Here is a 19110-nt window from a genome sequence, read left to right as displayed (position 1 = left end):
TAAGAAAAGCAGGAAGCTTAAGTATAAAGTATGAGGAGAAGTGTAACGAGAAAAGTGTAGTGGATAGATAATGGAGTGTCCTAGCAGTGAAATATGGCTATTGCCTACGGCATTAGAATTAGAGGTGGAACGGGAAGGAAGCTAGAGATGTTGCATTCTTTTGATGATGAAGCTGAAGTCAGAAGGCAAGAGTAAGGAAAGAAGCTGGGGGGGTGTCAGCCAGGTGCCGAACATGTGCATATCCATGTGTGCTTTAAGTGTTCTTTCAGGAGTCTTTTAAATGTAATCTTTGATCCAGTTGAGGTAATAGCAGTAGGTAGGGTGTTCCAAATGTTGCCTATGTAGTTAGGGAAGAGGGAGTCCCCTGCTGTGTTGCTGGTCTGGGTGTCCTTGATTATTTTTTTGTTGCTAGAGTGAAGTTGTCTAGTTTTAGCTTGTAGTTCTAGTAGATTGGCCAGAGCTGGAGTTTTGTTTTTGTCTGGGAGTAGTAGGAGACTATGGGCAAAGGAAAGTTGATGATAACTTAGGAGATTAGGGAATTGAAGACAGACAACTTGTTTTAGTGAATGGCAGTGGTGGGCTCATTAGGTAGGAAATTTTGCAATTTGATTGTAACAGGTGTTGAGTTTGACAATTTTGGTTTTGGGTAAGTTGGTGAGAATGGGTGAGGCATAAAAATAGAGTGGAAATAGGTGACTTTGAGCAATTGTTATCCTACCAGGTTGTGTTAGAAATTATTTATTTTTATGTAGGCTGGCCAGTTTTTTGTGGATATTTTTATTGGTTTCATTTATATGCTGATCAAATTTGAGGTTATTATCAATGGTCACTTCTAGCAATTTAGTGTGAGTGCCAGGGGAGATGACAGTCACATCCCTGGACACGATATTGAATGGGCTGTGTATTGTGGTAGATTTGTTAGGTGTAAATAACAACAGTTTGGTTTTTTGGGGATTTATATTAGGTTTTTGTTAAGAAACCAGTTTTCAGTGGTATGGAACACTTTTTGGGTTATAGAGAGGAGTTTCTGTGGATCATTGGCTGAACAGACAAGTGTTGAGTTGTCAGCGTATTGTATAACTGTTGCATCGTGACAGATGATGTGGAGGTTATTGGTGAAAATGGAGAATAGGAGGGAACCTAAAATTGAACCTTGTGGGACTTCCATGGTGATGGATAGCAGTGTGGATAGGTTGTCGTCCTATCAAACTGCATGTTGTCTTCCTTGTAAATAGCGTAAAAACGATTAGATACGAACTGCACAATGAAGCCCCAGCTGGAGCGGGTGAATTTTTTTTTTGCCAAACGACAACACAGACTACACAAGTAAAAAAAAAAACAATTGACAAAGAAAAAAAAAAAACTGTCCAGTCTCCAAACAATAATAAAAAACTACAGTTAACAGTTAGCTGTCTGTCTCTGCTTGACTTCCTGAGAAGGGCAGAAGGGCCTTTTAAAGGAAAAGATGTAAAAAATCTTAATCTCTGGATGCCTCTGTTCCAAATGATTATTTTAGTACATTATTATTTTTCAATGGATTTTAATTTTTATATTGATATTGCCATTTTTGTTAATTAATATGTTTTATGAAGGTTGTATTATGTCATAATTTAGTAGGAATTTGATTGTTTTTTTCATCTTGCTCTGTTGTCACATTTACAACACATTTATAAGGCATTTCCACCACAGTTATAGGTATGTTTGTTTAAAATGTATATTAAAATGGTTTAAATAGTATGTATTTATTAAGCTTCATCATGAATTTTTACTATTGTAATTTTTACTATTGTAATTTTTACTATCGTAATTTAACTTTTTAACTTGTTTTTACTATTGTAACTGTCAAGTGTATATAGTTTTATATTGATATATTATTGTAGAGTTAAACATACAATGTATCCAGTGCAGTTATGTTGATATCGCTTAAGACCAGGTTCTGGTTGAAATTTGTATTACTTAAAGGTAGTATTAGTTTTGGGCAGTTCTGAGGAAGTCTGCATAGACAGATGAAAGTAGTTACTTTTGACTGTCAATTGTTTTACGATTCTGTGTACGCTCAGTTGGGGCTTCATTGTGCAGTTCGTATCTAATCGTTTTTACGTTGTTGGCTGTTTGTGAAGTTCCTTGTAAATAGTTCTGAAACCAAGCTAATGCTTGGTTACTAAGGCCAAGGTCAGTAAGGGCTTGTGCTAGTTTAAGATGGTTGACCATATCAAAGGCCTTTGATAGTTCCAAGAATATGGCAGAAGTTAGATTGCCTGTGTATTTGTTTTGGTTGATGAGCTTTGTAAAAGAGAGTAGGGTGGTGGTTGTGCTATGAGAAGGCTGAAATCCATGATGAGTAGGAGTGAGAAGTTTGGTTGTTAAGCAGGTATGACATAAGTTGGTGGTGTATACATTTCTCAAGTATTTTAGCTAGTGGAGGCAAGATGGCTATGGGGTGATAGGTGGTGAGGTTGGTGGATGTACTGCCTTTAAGGAGGGGGATAATATAGGAGGTCTTCCAGATGGGTGGTATTGAGGTTTCTGAGATAGATCTGTTTAGAAGGATGGATATAGGATAGGTAAGTTCATTGGTAGCCAACTGAAGGTATTCAGCAGGTATCCCATCAGCTGCTGGTGTAGTAGGTTTAAGTTTGGATAGCAACCTTTTGACACAGTTGGTAGGGATGGGCTGAAATTGGAAGGTTGTTTTGGAGTCTTTCTACAGGTTCTGTGTAATTAGTGGTGGTGGATGTGGGCTGTTAGTTTCTATGAAGTATTTGTTAAACATGTCTGGTATATTTGTGATTTTACTAGTGGAGGTTGGAGGCAGGGTGGAAGTCTGCCAGGGTGGAGTAGTTTATTTATTTCTGCCCAGAATTTCTTGGGGTTGCTTTGATGTTTGTTTTGTAGTTGTAGGAAATATTTTTTTTTGTCTAGAACACCTTTTTTGTCTCTTTTCTAAGTTTTTGGAATTGTTCCTTAGCTGCTGTTTTTTTTTTGTGGCTCTCCAGTGATACCAGGCTTTGTTCCTTTCTGATATTCTATTTTTAGTCTCTCAGGTAAGCCAGGGGGCTGTTTTCATTTTGAGTTTAGTGGTCTGGGCTGGAGTGTAGGTATTCAGGATTTCTAGGAAAGTGTTATTGAAATGGGTTATGGCTTCTTCAAGCGGTAGTACTTTTAGTATGTTCCAGTTATGCTGCTTTGGCTCAAGTTTGAATTTGTTGGGGTCAAAGTTTTTTGTGTTATGGGTTGTTTGTAATATGGGGGTAGGGCTGCCCTGGGTTTTCAATTTTAGTAGGAAGGTGTGCTGATGGTTGCTACAGGAGTCCAGGAGGATGCCTGCTTGGTAAGAGGTTTTTGCCTTATTTATTAAGATCCAGTCTAGGAGGTTCTCTTTGATATTTGCATTTCCTAATCTAGTGCTTGATTGGATGACTTGTGAGAAACCGTAGAGGTTTATATGGTTTGTGGGGTTAATAGCTGAACATGTGTTTCAATTTGTATTAAAGTCACCGAAAATGATACCTTCCTGGGGCAGGTTTTGACTTGTCCATTGTAGGAAGGCTTCTAGGGTAGGGATGTTGATAGCTGGTGGTATATAGCAGGTGATAATGTTGATTGACTTTTTGTCGCTAAGTTTGAGTTTAGCTAGGAGGAGTTCAGAGTTATTGAAGGAAGGGATTTGTGGATTAATAGTGGTGATATTTAGGGTGTTTTTATAGAGTAGCCCTCCTCCCTTTTTAGACACTGTGTCATGGCATAGTACGTTGTATCCAGTGGGAAGGAACTGATTGTCTGCTGTAGTGGGCTTTGGCCAGGTTTCAGTCAGGCATAATTTATCAGGGGAGTAGGTGGATAGCAGTGCATGCAATGAGTGCACCTTATTGTTAATACTTTGAATATTTAAGATCAGAATTAGTAGGCTGTTGTTTTGTTCTAGTAGTGGGTAAATGGCTAGAGGAAAAGGTTGAATTAGCTATGGTAGTTTGCATTGGGCTAGGCCCTGGATTTGGGTTTATGCCTCCTGCTAGAATCAGTCAGTAGTTTATACGGTGCAAGAGTTTTGAAAGTTTAGTGAGGATGTTAATGGAGTAGTTGCTTAGGTTAGACCTTCAAGTGGTGCATCTTATTTTCTGGAAGAGACATCTTTCCATGCAGTCTTTTCTGCTGGTACATTTTTCTATTCTTTTCTCTGACTGCACACATTAGCTCTACTGACAGTGTTACATTTGCTCCTGCTAATATACACAGGGGATTTCACTAGTGTGTTGCTATATGACTTTCCTTTCAAAAGAAGTTAACTGAATAAACACACTGTAGTTGCTGCCACAAGACTGTTACAGATCTCATATGGCTTGAAATAAAAATACATGTAGTCGCATCATTTATTTATTTATTTATTTATTTGATATTTGTTTACCTGGATAGTCCAGCTGGGTCACATAATCCATTTTCAGCAGAGGCCCGGGGAGAAAAGCTCTGAATAAAACTTAGTTACACATTAATACATAATTTCCACATTTTTTGACTTTGTTACACATTTACAATATATTGCATATATAGGAACAGTAATGTTTGCATTATGAGCAGTCAGATAAGGTTGCTTGTGCAGTAACAGTAGAGTATTTACAGTTAAAATTGATGCACAAACCGAGATAAGCTTCTTGGGTAGATAATAGATATTATTTCCTTAGGGTATGTTTCAGTGTTATGATCAGATTTTTCTTGATGTTCCTCCTTGCACAGTCTAGTATCTCTGCTATCAGGTGAAATTAATTTGCACGCTGTAGTTTCTGTCTCTTGACCATGGCTTACTCACGAATGTTTTTGTCAGTAGCACACTGACATTTTACAGCTTTTGAATCACAAGAACAGGGCTTAAAACAAGAAAGACTTATTTTAATGATATTACAAAGCTTTTGCTTGTATTCCAGGCTCCTGAGCAGAGACTTTGTGGCAGCACATTGAGATATTCATTTAGCTCAGCATTTCGTTTCCCCTAACATTGCTATTTCTATGATTATATGCTCCCATCTTAATATATTATTGTATCACTGCTTACCTTAAATAAACAGTTTGTCCTTTGCCTGATTAAGGGTTCATGTTATGATAGTCCAAGAAGTTTGAGAAGTTGTATTGTAAAAGTTATGTTGTTTCACTATTGGGATTAACATCAACTCATAGTTCCAAATATTTTCAGTTGCTTAACTGACATGGCATTTCTCCTTTTTTAAGTAATCAATTCCATGGTGGTTAAAGTTCCTAATCTGACGCACAACTAGCTTTATTTATTGACATCCATAATGTTTCAAGTCTATTCCTAAGACTGAGAAAATGGTTCAAAACTAAGAAGGAAGTAATGTTAGTCAACTAACTGACTGACTGACTGATTGAATAACTAATTGCAGTTTGACAACCAGGTAGGTAAGCTTGTCATTTGCCGATACCAGGTAGGTAGGCTGGTCATTTGCTGATTTTCACCAAATGAAGTGCAACATGTAGTAATTACCATTCATACATTTAGTACAGCATGCAGTCTCTAGCTAGAGGCATCCATTTGAATCCTCCCTAGAGCATGCTTGCACATACAAAAAGTACATCACACATTCAGTAACAAATGTTCATACATAATAAAGTGTCTGGTTGCATATTCTAAGTACTGACAAACCATAATGAATTATAAAGGGGTGGTTGGTGGCCACTGGGGCACATGACTACAGAGGGGGTTAACTTTAGCAGTTAACAACATGCAAATCTATAAGGCTTCTGGTCATTTTATATAAGTTTGCTATGTTCAGCATTACTAACTCATTTAATTTAGCTTATGTGCTGACTGTAACAGCCAGTAACTTTATAGGTATCCAGATGATGTCACCATCTGTCTATACTTGGGTGACTGAATATCCTATCAGTGCATGTGCATTACAGGCTTACAACCCTGAGAAGCTGGTAAAAGATGAAAATGATGTTAGTTGTTAGAATCTTGGGCTGTAGATGAGAATAAAAAGTTATGTCAGTTGGGGTGCATGTAAGCTGTCCCTAGTTGCAAGGATGATCTGAGATTTTCCCTTATATTTTAGGTCACTCCCTCACAAAAATATTTTTGAATGGCAAATCATTTATTCACTATTGTGTGTGTAGTGCTACCATCTAAAAACTAGCAGATGCATTTAAACACATGGAATAGAGCTGGCAATAGGAGACTTGAAAAGCAAATCCTTCCTTTTTTAACAGAATACAGGGAGTTTGTAAAGGCTATACATCCTAACGCCAAACCTGAAATTACAGCAATTTTCTGACTATATAAAATCTGTACTTAAAATCTATTTCTATTTTAGGGTGTCTTTTATTTCTTTTTGGCATTGCACTTGATCCTTGTGTTATGAGAGTGAGTTTTCTTTAATTACTTTCAGATGAGGTGTACGCAATACAACAGTTTTAACTGTTGAGTGAGGAGGGTTGTAGGATGTTTGTCAAAGAATGTAACATATGTTGTCAGGTTTTGTTAATCATTTTGGCTTTGCAGGGCAAGAATGCATTTGTTTGACATTTGTACTTGTGGCTACTATTTATGTGAAACAAAGGTGAAATCATGTAGCTGTCATCTGTCCATGCTTTTTGCAAATAGCACCTGATTTGGTCATATGTTTTTGATCTGTTCCTCATAAAACTTGTCCTTTTTTGTTAAATCACACATATAACAGGCATTTGTGTGTCAGATTTCATAGACTTCAAAAACTGATTGTTAATGCAAAAACTGTTTTGAATATAAGAGCAATATTTGACAAATATTTCCTGATTTTGGGGGCACGTTATTAGTTTTGCTGCTGATTCTTGTGATAAAAAGCTTAAGGGTGTTAATTTTTCTCACAATTTTATGAGGTGCATACATAGCAAAATGGTTATAACTGCTGAGTTAGAAGATTTAGCCCTAAGTAAGAACTACTTATATGCATACCCAGAACAGACTCCAGCCTGGATAACAACAGGAAAAATAATCCTCCTTCTTAAGAGTAAATCTGCAAGCTGTCCTAAAAATTATAGATCAGTAACTTCCAACGATGTATGATCTATGTACTGGAATTGACTCTGATAGAGTTTATAGTCATTTAGAAGAAAACTCAATCATGGCAATAGAACAAAAGGGTAACAAAAGAAAGTCATATTGAAGAAAAGATCATTTGTTGTTAAATAAATTCATAATGTAGATGTGTGAAAAGGGGAATAATCTAAATATGGCATGGATAGAATACAAAAAAGCATTTGCCAGCATCCCACACTCATGGATAAAGGAATGCTTATAGACATATAACATATACCCTACATTAATCAGTTATATTAAAGTGATAAACCACTTTGCAGCTAAGTCATAATAAAGGACAAATTATTATCCCAGGGATAAAAATTCAAAAGGGGATATTGCAGGCTGACTCCGTTACTGCTGCTCTTCTGTGTTGCCCTTAAGCCATTAAGCTGTCTACTTAACAAATTAGGTAATGGTTACAATTTGGCTCTCATATGACAACAACAAAGTGTTTTTCTCATCTTTTTGTGGATGATTTAAGACTGTATATTTCATCAAATAAGGAGGTGAAAGCTCAACAGGAAGTAGTCAAAAGTTTCTTAGATGATATAAGAATGTTATTTGGTCCTGATAAATGTGCAAAAGCAACATTTAAAGCAGGAAAGCTGTAGCACCAACAAAATATCAGTCTTGGACAGGAATGTGAGGTAAATTAACTTGAACAGGTGGGAGTGTATAAATATATGGGAATCAATGAAGGATTGTCAATAAGTCATGGTCATATACATACAGAATTCAGTAAAGAATATTTTAGAAGACTAAAATTAATACTGACAACAGCCATGACATCTAGGAACAAATTCTAAGCTATAAACCAGTTTGTTGTGCCTTTTCTAACTTACAGTTTTGGGATGATTGACTGGCCTTAAATGGTACTAGATTAATTGGAGAGGAAAAAAAGAAAAAATGTTTCACATGCATCAAATGGTATATAAAAATCAGTGTATGCCTAGATTATATATTCCTCATTCTAAAGGAAGTATGGGCCTCCTCAAAATTAATTACATGTATAGATAAGCTATCATAGAGCTGCATACATATCTGCTGACGTCATCAGATCCAAACATAGTGAATGTTTTGAAACACAGAGAGAACAGATCTAAGATGACTTCCCTACTTAGTTTTAGCAGAAGTATATTCATGTCAAGTGAGAATGGAAACCTAATCAGAAGCAGACAAAAATCTAGCAGCAACTAAATGTGCCAAAAAAAAAACAAACACACAGAAAAATATAAGGTGAAGGATCAGATGAGAAGGCAAGGAATGTTGAAAATGCAGAAATATTGTTGCAAGTACAGAAAACTGAACAACTTCATGTCGATCAGGCTCTGACACAGAAATGGATAAGGAGAGGTGAATGGTTAATATTAACGGCCCAGGGTAGTGGACTATGTGCACAATAGTTTACAAAGTTCATTTAACATGGGGGAGGAATAGACAAATGCAAGTTATGTGAAACAGAACTGAAAACAATTGCACGTCTTGTGGCTGAGTTGGCAGAAGAGCCTGTATACTGAAATGGATAATAATGTGGCAAGACTTTTGCATTGCGTATTGTGCAAACATTACAATACTGAAGTAACTGAGAAGCATTGGAAACATAAGTCACAAAGCATTATACAGAATGCTGAAATTTATATCACATGGGATTACCCAATACCAACAGTTCAAGATGCAAGAAAATCATATATACATGTCTATGAAAAGACAAATGAAAAGAAGGCAAAAGCATTTATCATTGAAATTTTGAAATTGTTACACCCATTGATTACAGTGTCTTATGTACAGAGAGTAACAAAGTTATAAAATATCAGGATTTGCAGGCAGAAATGGGGGCAATATGAAAGAAGGATATCCGGACAGTTCCAATAGTAGTAGGAGGACTGGGAATCATAAAAAAGAATCTACAGTCACATTTAAATCTACTACTGATGCACGTAACTAAGAATTGCAGAAGGAGTCAATTCTGGGCACACTGTGGGTGCTACAAAGAGCACTTTTGACTAACATCGAAGACTGAAACAATATTCATTTTAAAATCTTAAATCAGACTTTGACATGGGAAACCTGAGCAATTTGGAGAAATTAAACAAGAGTAAAAATGTGCTTTGCTGAGACAGTGAAAAGATGTATAGTCTCTACTTTCTTACTGCCATCTCTCCTGTATTTTGCCTCAGTCTAAACTAAACTTCAAATTTCACAACTGTGAAATCTTGATCAGTGTTATAATGATACTGCCCTATTTGCAGTGAACTATAACCAAAGAATAGACCACTGTTGAGTCGTTCAAGAATTAAAGTGGTTATAACTATCACATCACTTAGCTCTTTCTCTGTTGCTGAGCCTTTAACAGCTTAATGCAACAGTACTCTGCAATGGAATTTTAAGTTTCAGATAAAAATCGGCAATCAATATAACTAAACAATCTAATACACCAGGTGAATCTTTGCATTCAAATAATTTAGCAAAACTATGTAAACACATCTTCCTAATACTGAAATCCATTCAGAATGCAAACTTACTTAAAACGCAACTAAAACTTCACCTAGCAAATCAAAGGATCTGTTCCTCTACATGTACGGTACAAATAACACTGTTATCTTCCGCTTCCCATATCAAACAATTTTTCTTTATCCGGAATCGTATTACCCTACAACCAGTCCTCATCAATACTCACAAAGTTTTACTTAGCATATCCCAACTTTTTCTGATGCTGTTCACTGCCCCATCTCTATACTTTTAATATAAACCTTATAATAACTATATATATATATATATATATATATATATATATATATATATATATATATATATATATATATCATTACTGAACCAGCTTTACACCCATAGCTCTCAACCTTCCATCTCTAAAATGAGGAACACTAGCCCTCATAATGTGGAACAAATGGGCAAAATATGGAACACATACTAATGGCTTACTAACAACTTCAACTAGGAAGATCACAGGATGGTAAGAATATGCTGGTTTTACTTAAAAGAAGATCTTTTGATGAATTAGTATGATTAATTTCTGTTTACAATCGATTTCACTAAAAAAAATTCCTAACACTGAATGTGTGACAGATTCTTTCAATGTGGAACTTTGAGGACCTTCGAGGAACGAGAACTTTTTAAGACCCAAAATGAGGTACATTCCTCATAATGAGGTACATTTCAGAGGTACCTCTTAACTACAATAGTAACGGTTTCTGGCCTCCTAGTTCTTTGAGTTTCAAAGCACTGATTACCCAATCTATTATCTATCAGACAATTCCATGAATATACCTCTTCAAATGCTCAATATTCAACATCTACTAATGCAAATATAACTGTCTTACTGTAATAATTGCCTCTGCTTTCATAGGAATGTAATCTATTTAGCAAATTTAAAAGTAATTGTTAATGCATACGATTTAAAGTCTGTTTATATATTTATGTACGTTTAAAATTTTGTGATATGTGGAGTTTTTCTTCCAGGGCTTCCACTGAAACAAATTTTTGATTAAACCCACTTAGACATATCTGCTCAACAAAAGCAACATAAAATAAAAATAAGCAAGAGTAAAATGATATTGTTCCAGCACAGTCTGAATTAGCACTACTACCCTGTCAGACATATAATGATGCTTTCTGTAGAAAGTCATGAAAAGACTTAACATTTAGAATGATAGTCTGATACTATATCTAGTGTTTTTCCACTGCACGATGATATTGGAAATAATCCCATGACTACAGAACAACTAAGCTCAAACAATACATGAGATGTGCCAGAATAAACATGAAAAGGAAGTCTGTGATCTTTCATTATTGTGCATACTGTGCATTTGTTATGAGTATATGAGTATTCTTTCCTCAAATATCATTATGGAAACTCCATTTTCAGGTTTTGGCTTAATAATATTGTGTTTCATGGCATGCAATTACATTTACGGCATACACAGGCACTCTCTTTCTAGATATTTATGTATAAATATAAATATAAATATATCAGTGTCTTGCATCTCTTCAAATACTCAACATATTAGTCAACAAATAACAGAAAGAAAATGATCAAAGTCAAAATCATCTATCCACAATGGTTTGAAAAGAAACATTTAAAACCGATATATGCACTGAAGGCAAGTCCAGCTCAACTTTGAGATTGCAATTTAGTGGTGAACCAGAAGATAGTATAGTACCTATATATATATAGGTTCTATATTATATCATCGAATGCTTAAAAAAGTGAACACTGATTGATCGACCTAATTTAAGCGAAAGCTTACAATCTAGAACTGTCAGATCAGCGATTTTTTTCCCAGGAAAAAAAATCACTGATCCAAAACACATACACACAACACAAGCACACCAAACAAACAGAAATCCACACACATACACCTAAAATCTGATACCTAACCGTACACTAAACTATGCACACACAACTAACAACCCAGTTAACTGAACGCAAACCCTAACCCTATGGTCTGTCACTATAGCACACTCATTTCACCCACTCCCTAACCCTAACTCAATGATATCTGCCCTAACCATCATGTCCACTCAATCGCACACACACCAAACCCGAGTCCTAACCCTAACTCCCCTAAATCACCCTAATACTTAGATTCCACACAATTGCACACTTACCTGAATCCGACCAGTAACTTTCCACCATAACACTGAAAATACAGAAGCAACAGAAACGAACAACCGAATTCTTTCCCTAGAAAACATGAGTTTCTGCTGCTTCAATATTATGAAGTTTCGCGAAAATAAGTTAGATCAATCAGAGTTCGCTTTTTTAAGCGTTCAAGGATATAATATAGACCCTATATACATATATATATATATATATATACACATACACATATATATATATATATATATATATATATATATATATATATATATATATATGATTTTCTTATGTAATTACTCAGTATTGAACAAAACACACAAATTAACTAAACACTGAACCTTTGAAAGTTCAAAAAAGGAAAACAAGTTTCTTTCCCGATCTTTACGCTAAACCACCCCCATTACACTGGCCTTCAGTAGTGCCAGTGTGTTAATGGAGGAGAGGATTTTAAGGTATAGTGTGGAGTTAGGGATTTGCCTCCTCCATCACCTCAGCACATACCTCTCAACTTCTTAGAGCAAGACATCGGGATAAAGCCATATATAATAGGGGACAAAGGCTGAAAAATAGGGACACTTTTTAAATATTGCTCTAACAGACTTAGAAAGTTGAAAAAATGACAGGTTCTCCATTAGCATGAATTTTCTGAAGGTAGAAAGTCTGAATCTCAAATGTCTGTCATTATTTTCTGACTTCATTCCTCAAAAAATTGCCAGTGATTTGCCAGAAAAGCACAATTTGATGAGAAAAAGTTCAAAAATATGTGACAAAAATCTGGACATTCTGTGAAAATCTGTACAGTTGAGAGGCATGCCTCAGCAATGTGTGCTAACCTTAACTACAGCCATGCAGCATACCCTAAAGTAAACCTTCCCATAACACTGCCACTACACAAGATACCCTTAGACACACAAACATGCACCAAGACATTACAAACATAGAATCTAACCTCTTACTTTACCCAGACTCTAACTCACTTACACACAAACATACAATGCCTATACCGTTACCCTAACCTAACAATTAAACATACACATATACACATTATACAACGACCCCCCCCCCATTAATATTCCAAAACATGCACGCTGATTGGTCAGCATGCACATTGCAAATACGAGTTATAGTAATGGAAAAAGGTCCAGTCACCAGGACTTTTTCCATTAGTATAACTTTTTTTTTTACAGCAACGGAGAATGCAAGATCTCCGTTGCTTTTTACAACCTGTCTCACTATGTTAAACGAGTTTAGCATAGCGAGACAGCTTTAAAAAAACAACAGAGAATCTCTGTTGCTTTTTTTAAAGCTGTCTCGCTAGGTTAAACTCATTTAACATAATGAGACACTTTAAAAAGCAATGGAGATCTGATGTACTGTGTAAGTGTATTCATGTGCAGTACATTAGAACTGCCGCAGAATACCAGACAGCTGAGGAAGGGCAGTAAGGAGGTATTATACAATATCATTATTTAAGAAAAGTAATTATTTTTTTCCTTAAATAATGTCATTGTATAACAGCAATAATGTGGGTAATGCTGGATTTACCCACGGTTGGCTTTGTTTGGCCACACCAACCATGGGTAAATACAGCATTACCCACACCAAGGCATGGGTTATTGCTATAATAATGCACATTACACATTTTCAGGCACATTAGGGGACTGTATCGTGTGTGTGTGTGTGTGTGTGTGTGTGTGTGTGTGTGTGTGTGTGTGTGTGTGTGTGTGTGTGTGTGTGCGTGTGCGTGTGTGTGCGTGTGTGTGTGTGTGTGTGTGTGTGTGTGTGTGTGTGTGTGTGTGTGTCATCCCAATGAATATTTAATCTTGACTAAGAGGACTCATCTCAATGGCTGTTCTTTCTTTGCTTGATGAATTTGGTTTTGTGATATGGATGAGGAAAAAAGTAAAGGTATATACACATATTGATCTACATCCTCCCTCTTAAAAAAATTGCCCTTTGAAAAAACAATATTAGAGGCATGCATTACTATATACATTGGAAACAAAACACAATGTTAATTTCCAAGTTGCTTCATATCTGCTACAGAGTTTAGAGATTCGACCATATCTCGTGAGTTAGCAGTTGGGACTAGATTTAGCAAACAGGGACAGTCTGCAGTGCACAACTTGTATCAGGAACTTCAGTAGTCATCATAGGAACAGTAATGTCCTCTGGAACTTCCTCTGGAATTGGAACAACGAACAACTCACTTGAGATAAAGAGGCTGTCTCACAGGCTATATGCTGTGGTATAGACTTGGACACCGGTCTCAAATGTTTCCAATTCCACCTAAAAGTTGCTCCTTCTGATTCTATAATGTACGATCTCAGCTCTGGACCAATATTCTTCACACTAATGCGATCAGAACCTCTGGATGTCTGCATCCTTACCATTTTTCCCTCTCATAATGGATTGAGTGGCTTACTGGTCTTATCGTAGCAGAACCTCTGGGATAGACACTTCTTCAACTGACTGGCTTTCATTGATCAGTTGTTCTTGAAACAGGGAACCAACAACTGACTATCAATTGGTAATGTGGTTCTGGTTTGTCTCAACAGAAGTCTCTAAGCAGCTGAACCGAGATGTTTATCATGAGGAACATTTCTGAAATTCAAGAGATTCAGGAAAACATCACTATTGTCCCATTTAGACTTCTCAAGTTACTGCTTTCACTTTGCACTGTGCATTCTGCCAAACCATTTAACTGTGGGTACTCTGGACTACTTGTGACATGAGTAAAGTCCCATTGTTCAGCAAATCTTTTGAACAGTTAGCTTGTAAACTGCGTGCCATTGTCAGAAATACCTTTCTGTGGACTTCCATGAACAGCAAAATGGCGCTTCATCTTAGTAATGACAGTACCAGATGCTAGATTAGGGAGGAGGTCAATCTTGAACCAAATGGAGTAAGAATCTACCAAGACCAAATAATGTTGACCATTCCACTGAATGGTATCAGTGGCTACTGTCAACCAAGGTAGTTCTGGAATCTGGTTAAGCTGAAATGGTTCTTTCTGTTGATGAGGCTTACTAATATTGCATACTGAACAAGATGAAAGTACTCTCTCAATTTATGTGACACAGAAGACCAAAATGGTAGTTCTCTCGCCCTTCTTTTGATAGATTCAATTCCTGGGTGACCACAATGCAATATAGTAATGTATTCATATTGCAAGGACTTTGGTGCAAATACTTTTGGACCTTTCATTATGATACCTTTGTCAGACAAAATCTCATCTCTGTATGGAAAATATGGTTGCACTTCCTAACGTAAACTAGATTGCTTTGATGGCCATCCTTGATTGATAAAGTGGTTGAGCCTTTGTAAAACTGGATCTGTGGCTGAGTGTTCTTTCAGCTCATCAAGACGTGTGGAAGAAAAATTTCTCACTTCCATAACTTTAAAATCATCAGTCGATTGAAAATCTTGACTGTTATTCTGTTTAGTGGTATTTTTGGGTGATCTGGATAATGTATCGGCAAGATAAAGAAATTTGCCTTTCTTGTAGACAAGACTTAAATTGTACTTTTGCAATCTCAGCATCATATGTTGCAGTCTGGCTGGAGATGAATGCAGTGGCTTTCTCAGGATTGTGACTAATGGATGATGGTCTGTTTCGATCTGAATTGGTCTAACATAAACATAATCATGGAACTTCGAACACACAAATACAATTGTCAAAAGTTCTTTCTCGATCTAGGCTTACTGCATTTTGGTTTGGGTAAGAGTTCTCGATGCATAGGCGACAGGCTGATCCTCATGTAGAATGACTGCACAAAGACCACATTTCAAAAGCAACACGGGAAAGTGCAACTGGTTTGTGAACATCGTAGTATTTGAGGATTGGCAGACTAGCAATTCTCTGTTTTAGGGCATCAAATGCTCTTTGGTGTTGCTCTAACCAAGACCAGGATACATATCTTTACATGCCAGTTCTCGGAGTGGTGCTGAAAGTTGGCTCAGGTCTGGAATGAACTTGCCTAGGTAGTTGACCATGCCAAGAAAGCATTGCAGGGCCTGAACATTGTCTGGAGCTGGCATCTCGAGAATGGCTATTTGTTTTGAAGGGTCTGGTCATAGGCCTGTACTAGTAAATAAATGACCAACATAAGGAACTTCTTGTTGCCTGAATTTGCATTTCTGTGCATTGAGCTTAAGATTCACTTGATGTGCCCTTTCTAGAACTTTTCTGAGGTTTATGTCATGTTCTGCTTCATCTGGACCTCCTACCAGTATGTCATCTACTGTATTAGCAGAAGGATACCTAGAAAAAATTTTCTGCAGTGCACTCTGAAACACTTGCAGAATTTATCCCAAATGGCATTCTCAAAAATCTGTAACTTCCAAATGGAGTACTGAAAGTAGTGAGCAATGAGGATTTTTTGTCAATCTGAATTTGCCAAAATGAACTCTTTTAACTAAGACAGAAAAAATAGTGGTATTTGGCATCAAGGCTGTAACTTCTACAACTGTGCACATTGAATGATGAGGTCATTTTAGTATTTTGTTCAAATCTCATGGATCAATACATATTCTGATGTCATCTAAGCTTTTCTTATGAGCTACCACCATGGAAGGTACCCATTCAGTTGGAGTTTCCACTGGACAAATTACACATTGTCACACCATTCTATCTAACTCATTTTTGACTCTGTCCTGCATGGCTAATTGGAACTTTATGTGCTGGCCTGATAACTGAACTGACCTCTGGGTCTAACTTCATAGAGTATACAACTGCAAATTTGCCTAGTTTCTCTTTGAAAATATCAGCATAGGTAGAAAAATGTCTGGGCAAGATTAGAGTAGTGGTCATTCAAGTTAACATGATGGACTTCCTTATTAGATGAAAGCAGTCCCATTTTCAAACAGTCTCTGAGCTCTAATAATGACTGAACATGCCTCTTGACCACATAAAATAATAAGTCGTACCTTCTTCCACTCTGCTAGAATTAACATGAAAACACTACTGAGCCTTTGGTTTAAATCTCCTCACCTCCATAAGCAACATGTTTTGCACACCTTGCCAAATCAAGCCTTCTACCTTTACATACTCTAGCAAATGTTTCTGCAGACATAACATTGCACTTGGAACCTGCGTCAACTTTGAACTCTATGGATTTGCCATTTATCCGAACAGTACAAAGTACTTCGTTTTTTTGCCCTTAAATCTATTGCATAGACTGTTTCATGAAGCACTGACACACCCTCAACATAAAGAGTACGCTTATCGCAGTCTAACTGATCAACTCGTTTCTTAAAATGTTCCCTTTAAATCAAATATTGTGGGCTTTTTGATTTATAAAACCTTTTGAAATTATTCTATTTATTGCCTTTCTGGCATTGCTGACCAAAAGCTAAACATTCCCCCCTGTTAGATTTATGACTTCCACCACAGTTATGACAGCTGGCAATGAAACTAGGTTGGGGCCCATGCTTTCAGTTTGCTGACTCACTCTTATGCTTCACTGAAACTGTGTGAACTGTGGAATTTGCTAGAAAGTTCTGGGGTTTACCAGTGGCTGCTGCATGGGTTATAGTTGCTGCCATGTGCTTGGGCCTGTTTCTTTTAATAACGTTCTGCATACTATCAACATAAGCTTTATCACTGTGCCTACTAGAGCTGCTCTCATTTGTAAGCATATTTGTCTGCTTTTCTGTTAGATTGTATATCTGACAAATTTCAATGGCCTTATTCAAAGTTAAATCACTGTCATGAAGCAAAATCTTTCTCGCAGCATGATATTTTATACCACACACAAGTCTGTCCTTTATCAACTCATCCCTTAAGTCACCAAATACTCACGTTTTAACTTTGTTTCTCAGGTCAGTTATGTATGCTGCAACAGTTTTACCAGGCTTTTGGTCCCTTGTCTAAAATAAGTGACTTTCCATTGTAACATTTATCTGGGGGTTATACGTTTCTCTAAATGCACATTTTAAGCACTCTGGGTCCTCCCTTAACTCAGCCTGTACAACAATATGATGGTTTTCCCCCTTTTCAGTATAGGTAGCAGGTGCATACACAAATGAACGTTCCCTTTCTATAGCTTCTGACCCAGCTAAATTAAGTAGAATGAATGCCTTTGTAGGGCCATCTTTATCAGAAAATGCAACCTGTATGAAACTGTCGTACTCTTGCTAAACACTCTACATCTCTCAGCAATAGTATTGTCAAACACAAGTGTACTGGGTTTTCAAAATCCATCTGCCATGCCCACAAAGTATGCACAAATACAATAAACGTCAAGACACAAGCCAAGCTTCCCTGCAATACGAAACAAGGACACCACTATAAAGTGATAAGCGCTTTTGTTCCCATTATTATTAAAACAGAACTGTTTTGGATTATTATTGATTTATTGTACAGACGTGTGTATTGGATTATTATGCACAAATACACTGAAAATATAGACCTTGTAATTACGTACAAACTGCTCTTTGAGGTTGTAATAACATTCAAATTCACAAATAAACTCTGAAATACTTTACTTTGCGAAATATGCTCTTTAATGGCTGCATTTTGCGAAACATGACTTGTAATAGCAACAACTTTATTGTAACACTCCACAAACATGCAAACACTTTATACACTTATGAAAACTCAGATATCTTTGCTTAATATGAAAAATACATATGCTTTCTGATAATGCAGTCGTTTCCCTTTATTTTATTTGTTTTATGCAATTCGGACTTTATTTCAAACATTTTCTGTAGTAATGCAAACATTTTTATCAATATTGTACTTATCTGTTCATGCAAATCTTATTTAAAGCATTCTGTATGCCTAGTTTCAAATTATGCATAAAAGAAATAGTGCTGAGCAAGTTTAATACCTTAAATTTGTTTCTAACCTGTTCTACAAAATATGCACATTTTTGGAATGGTCTACTGCTGGTATATTCCACCAGCATCTGGATAAGTGCCTTAAATCATTTTTGCCAAGCTGTTTTAAACTTCATGTCCCTTTGATATGCTGGTTCAGACGTCAAGCCCATTAAGATATGCCACTTCTGGTACCATGTCCTTTAGGCATGCTGCTTCTGACACTATGTCATCGTTTGTCTCTAATACATATAACAAGAAGGCTTGGAGTTTCGTTCAGATGCTTTAATACATACAAACACATCAGGATGTATAGCAGCATCATTAAATATAAATGAACTAGTTAACAAACAGAGCTTACATATATACATGCTTACATCTCAACAGCTAACTACAAAATGGCAGTCAGGCTTGCACATGCTCAGTATTTATACTGTAGTGAAGCCCTTGGATAGCATCTTAAAGATATATACACATATTGATCTACAAGTTCTATGAATGTCTCACTTTGTCAGAAGAGAAACAAATATTGTAATAGAGTTTTCAGCTGGCAGATTGCAATTATATAAATACTAAGGACAAGCCTTTAATTTCTGTTACA

The sequence above is a fragment of the Protopterus annectens genome, chromosome 9.part0, assembly GCF_019279795.1.
Source record: "Protopterus annectens isolate FY-2018-M chromosome 9.part0, PAN1.0, whole genome shotgun sequence".
NCBI lineage: Eukaryota > Metazoa > Chordata > Ceratodontiformes > Protopteridae > Protopterus > Protopterus annectens.
Note: the sequence above shows the minus strand (reverse complement) of the source record.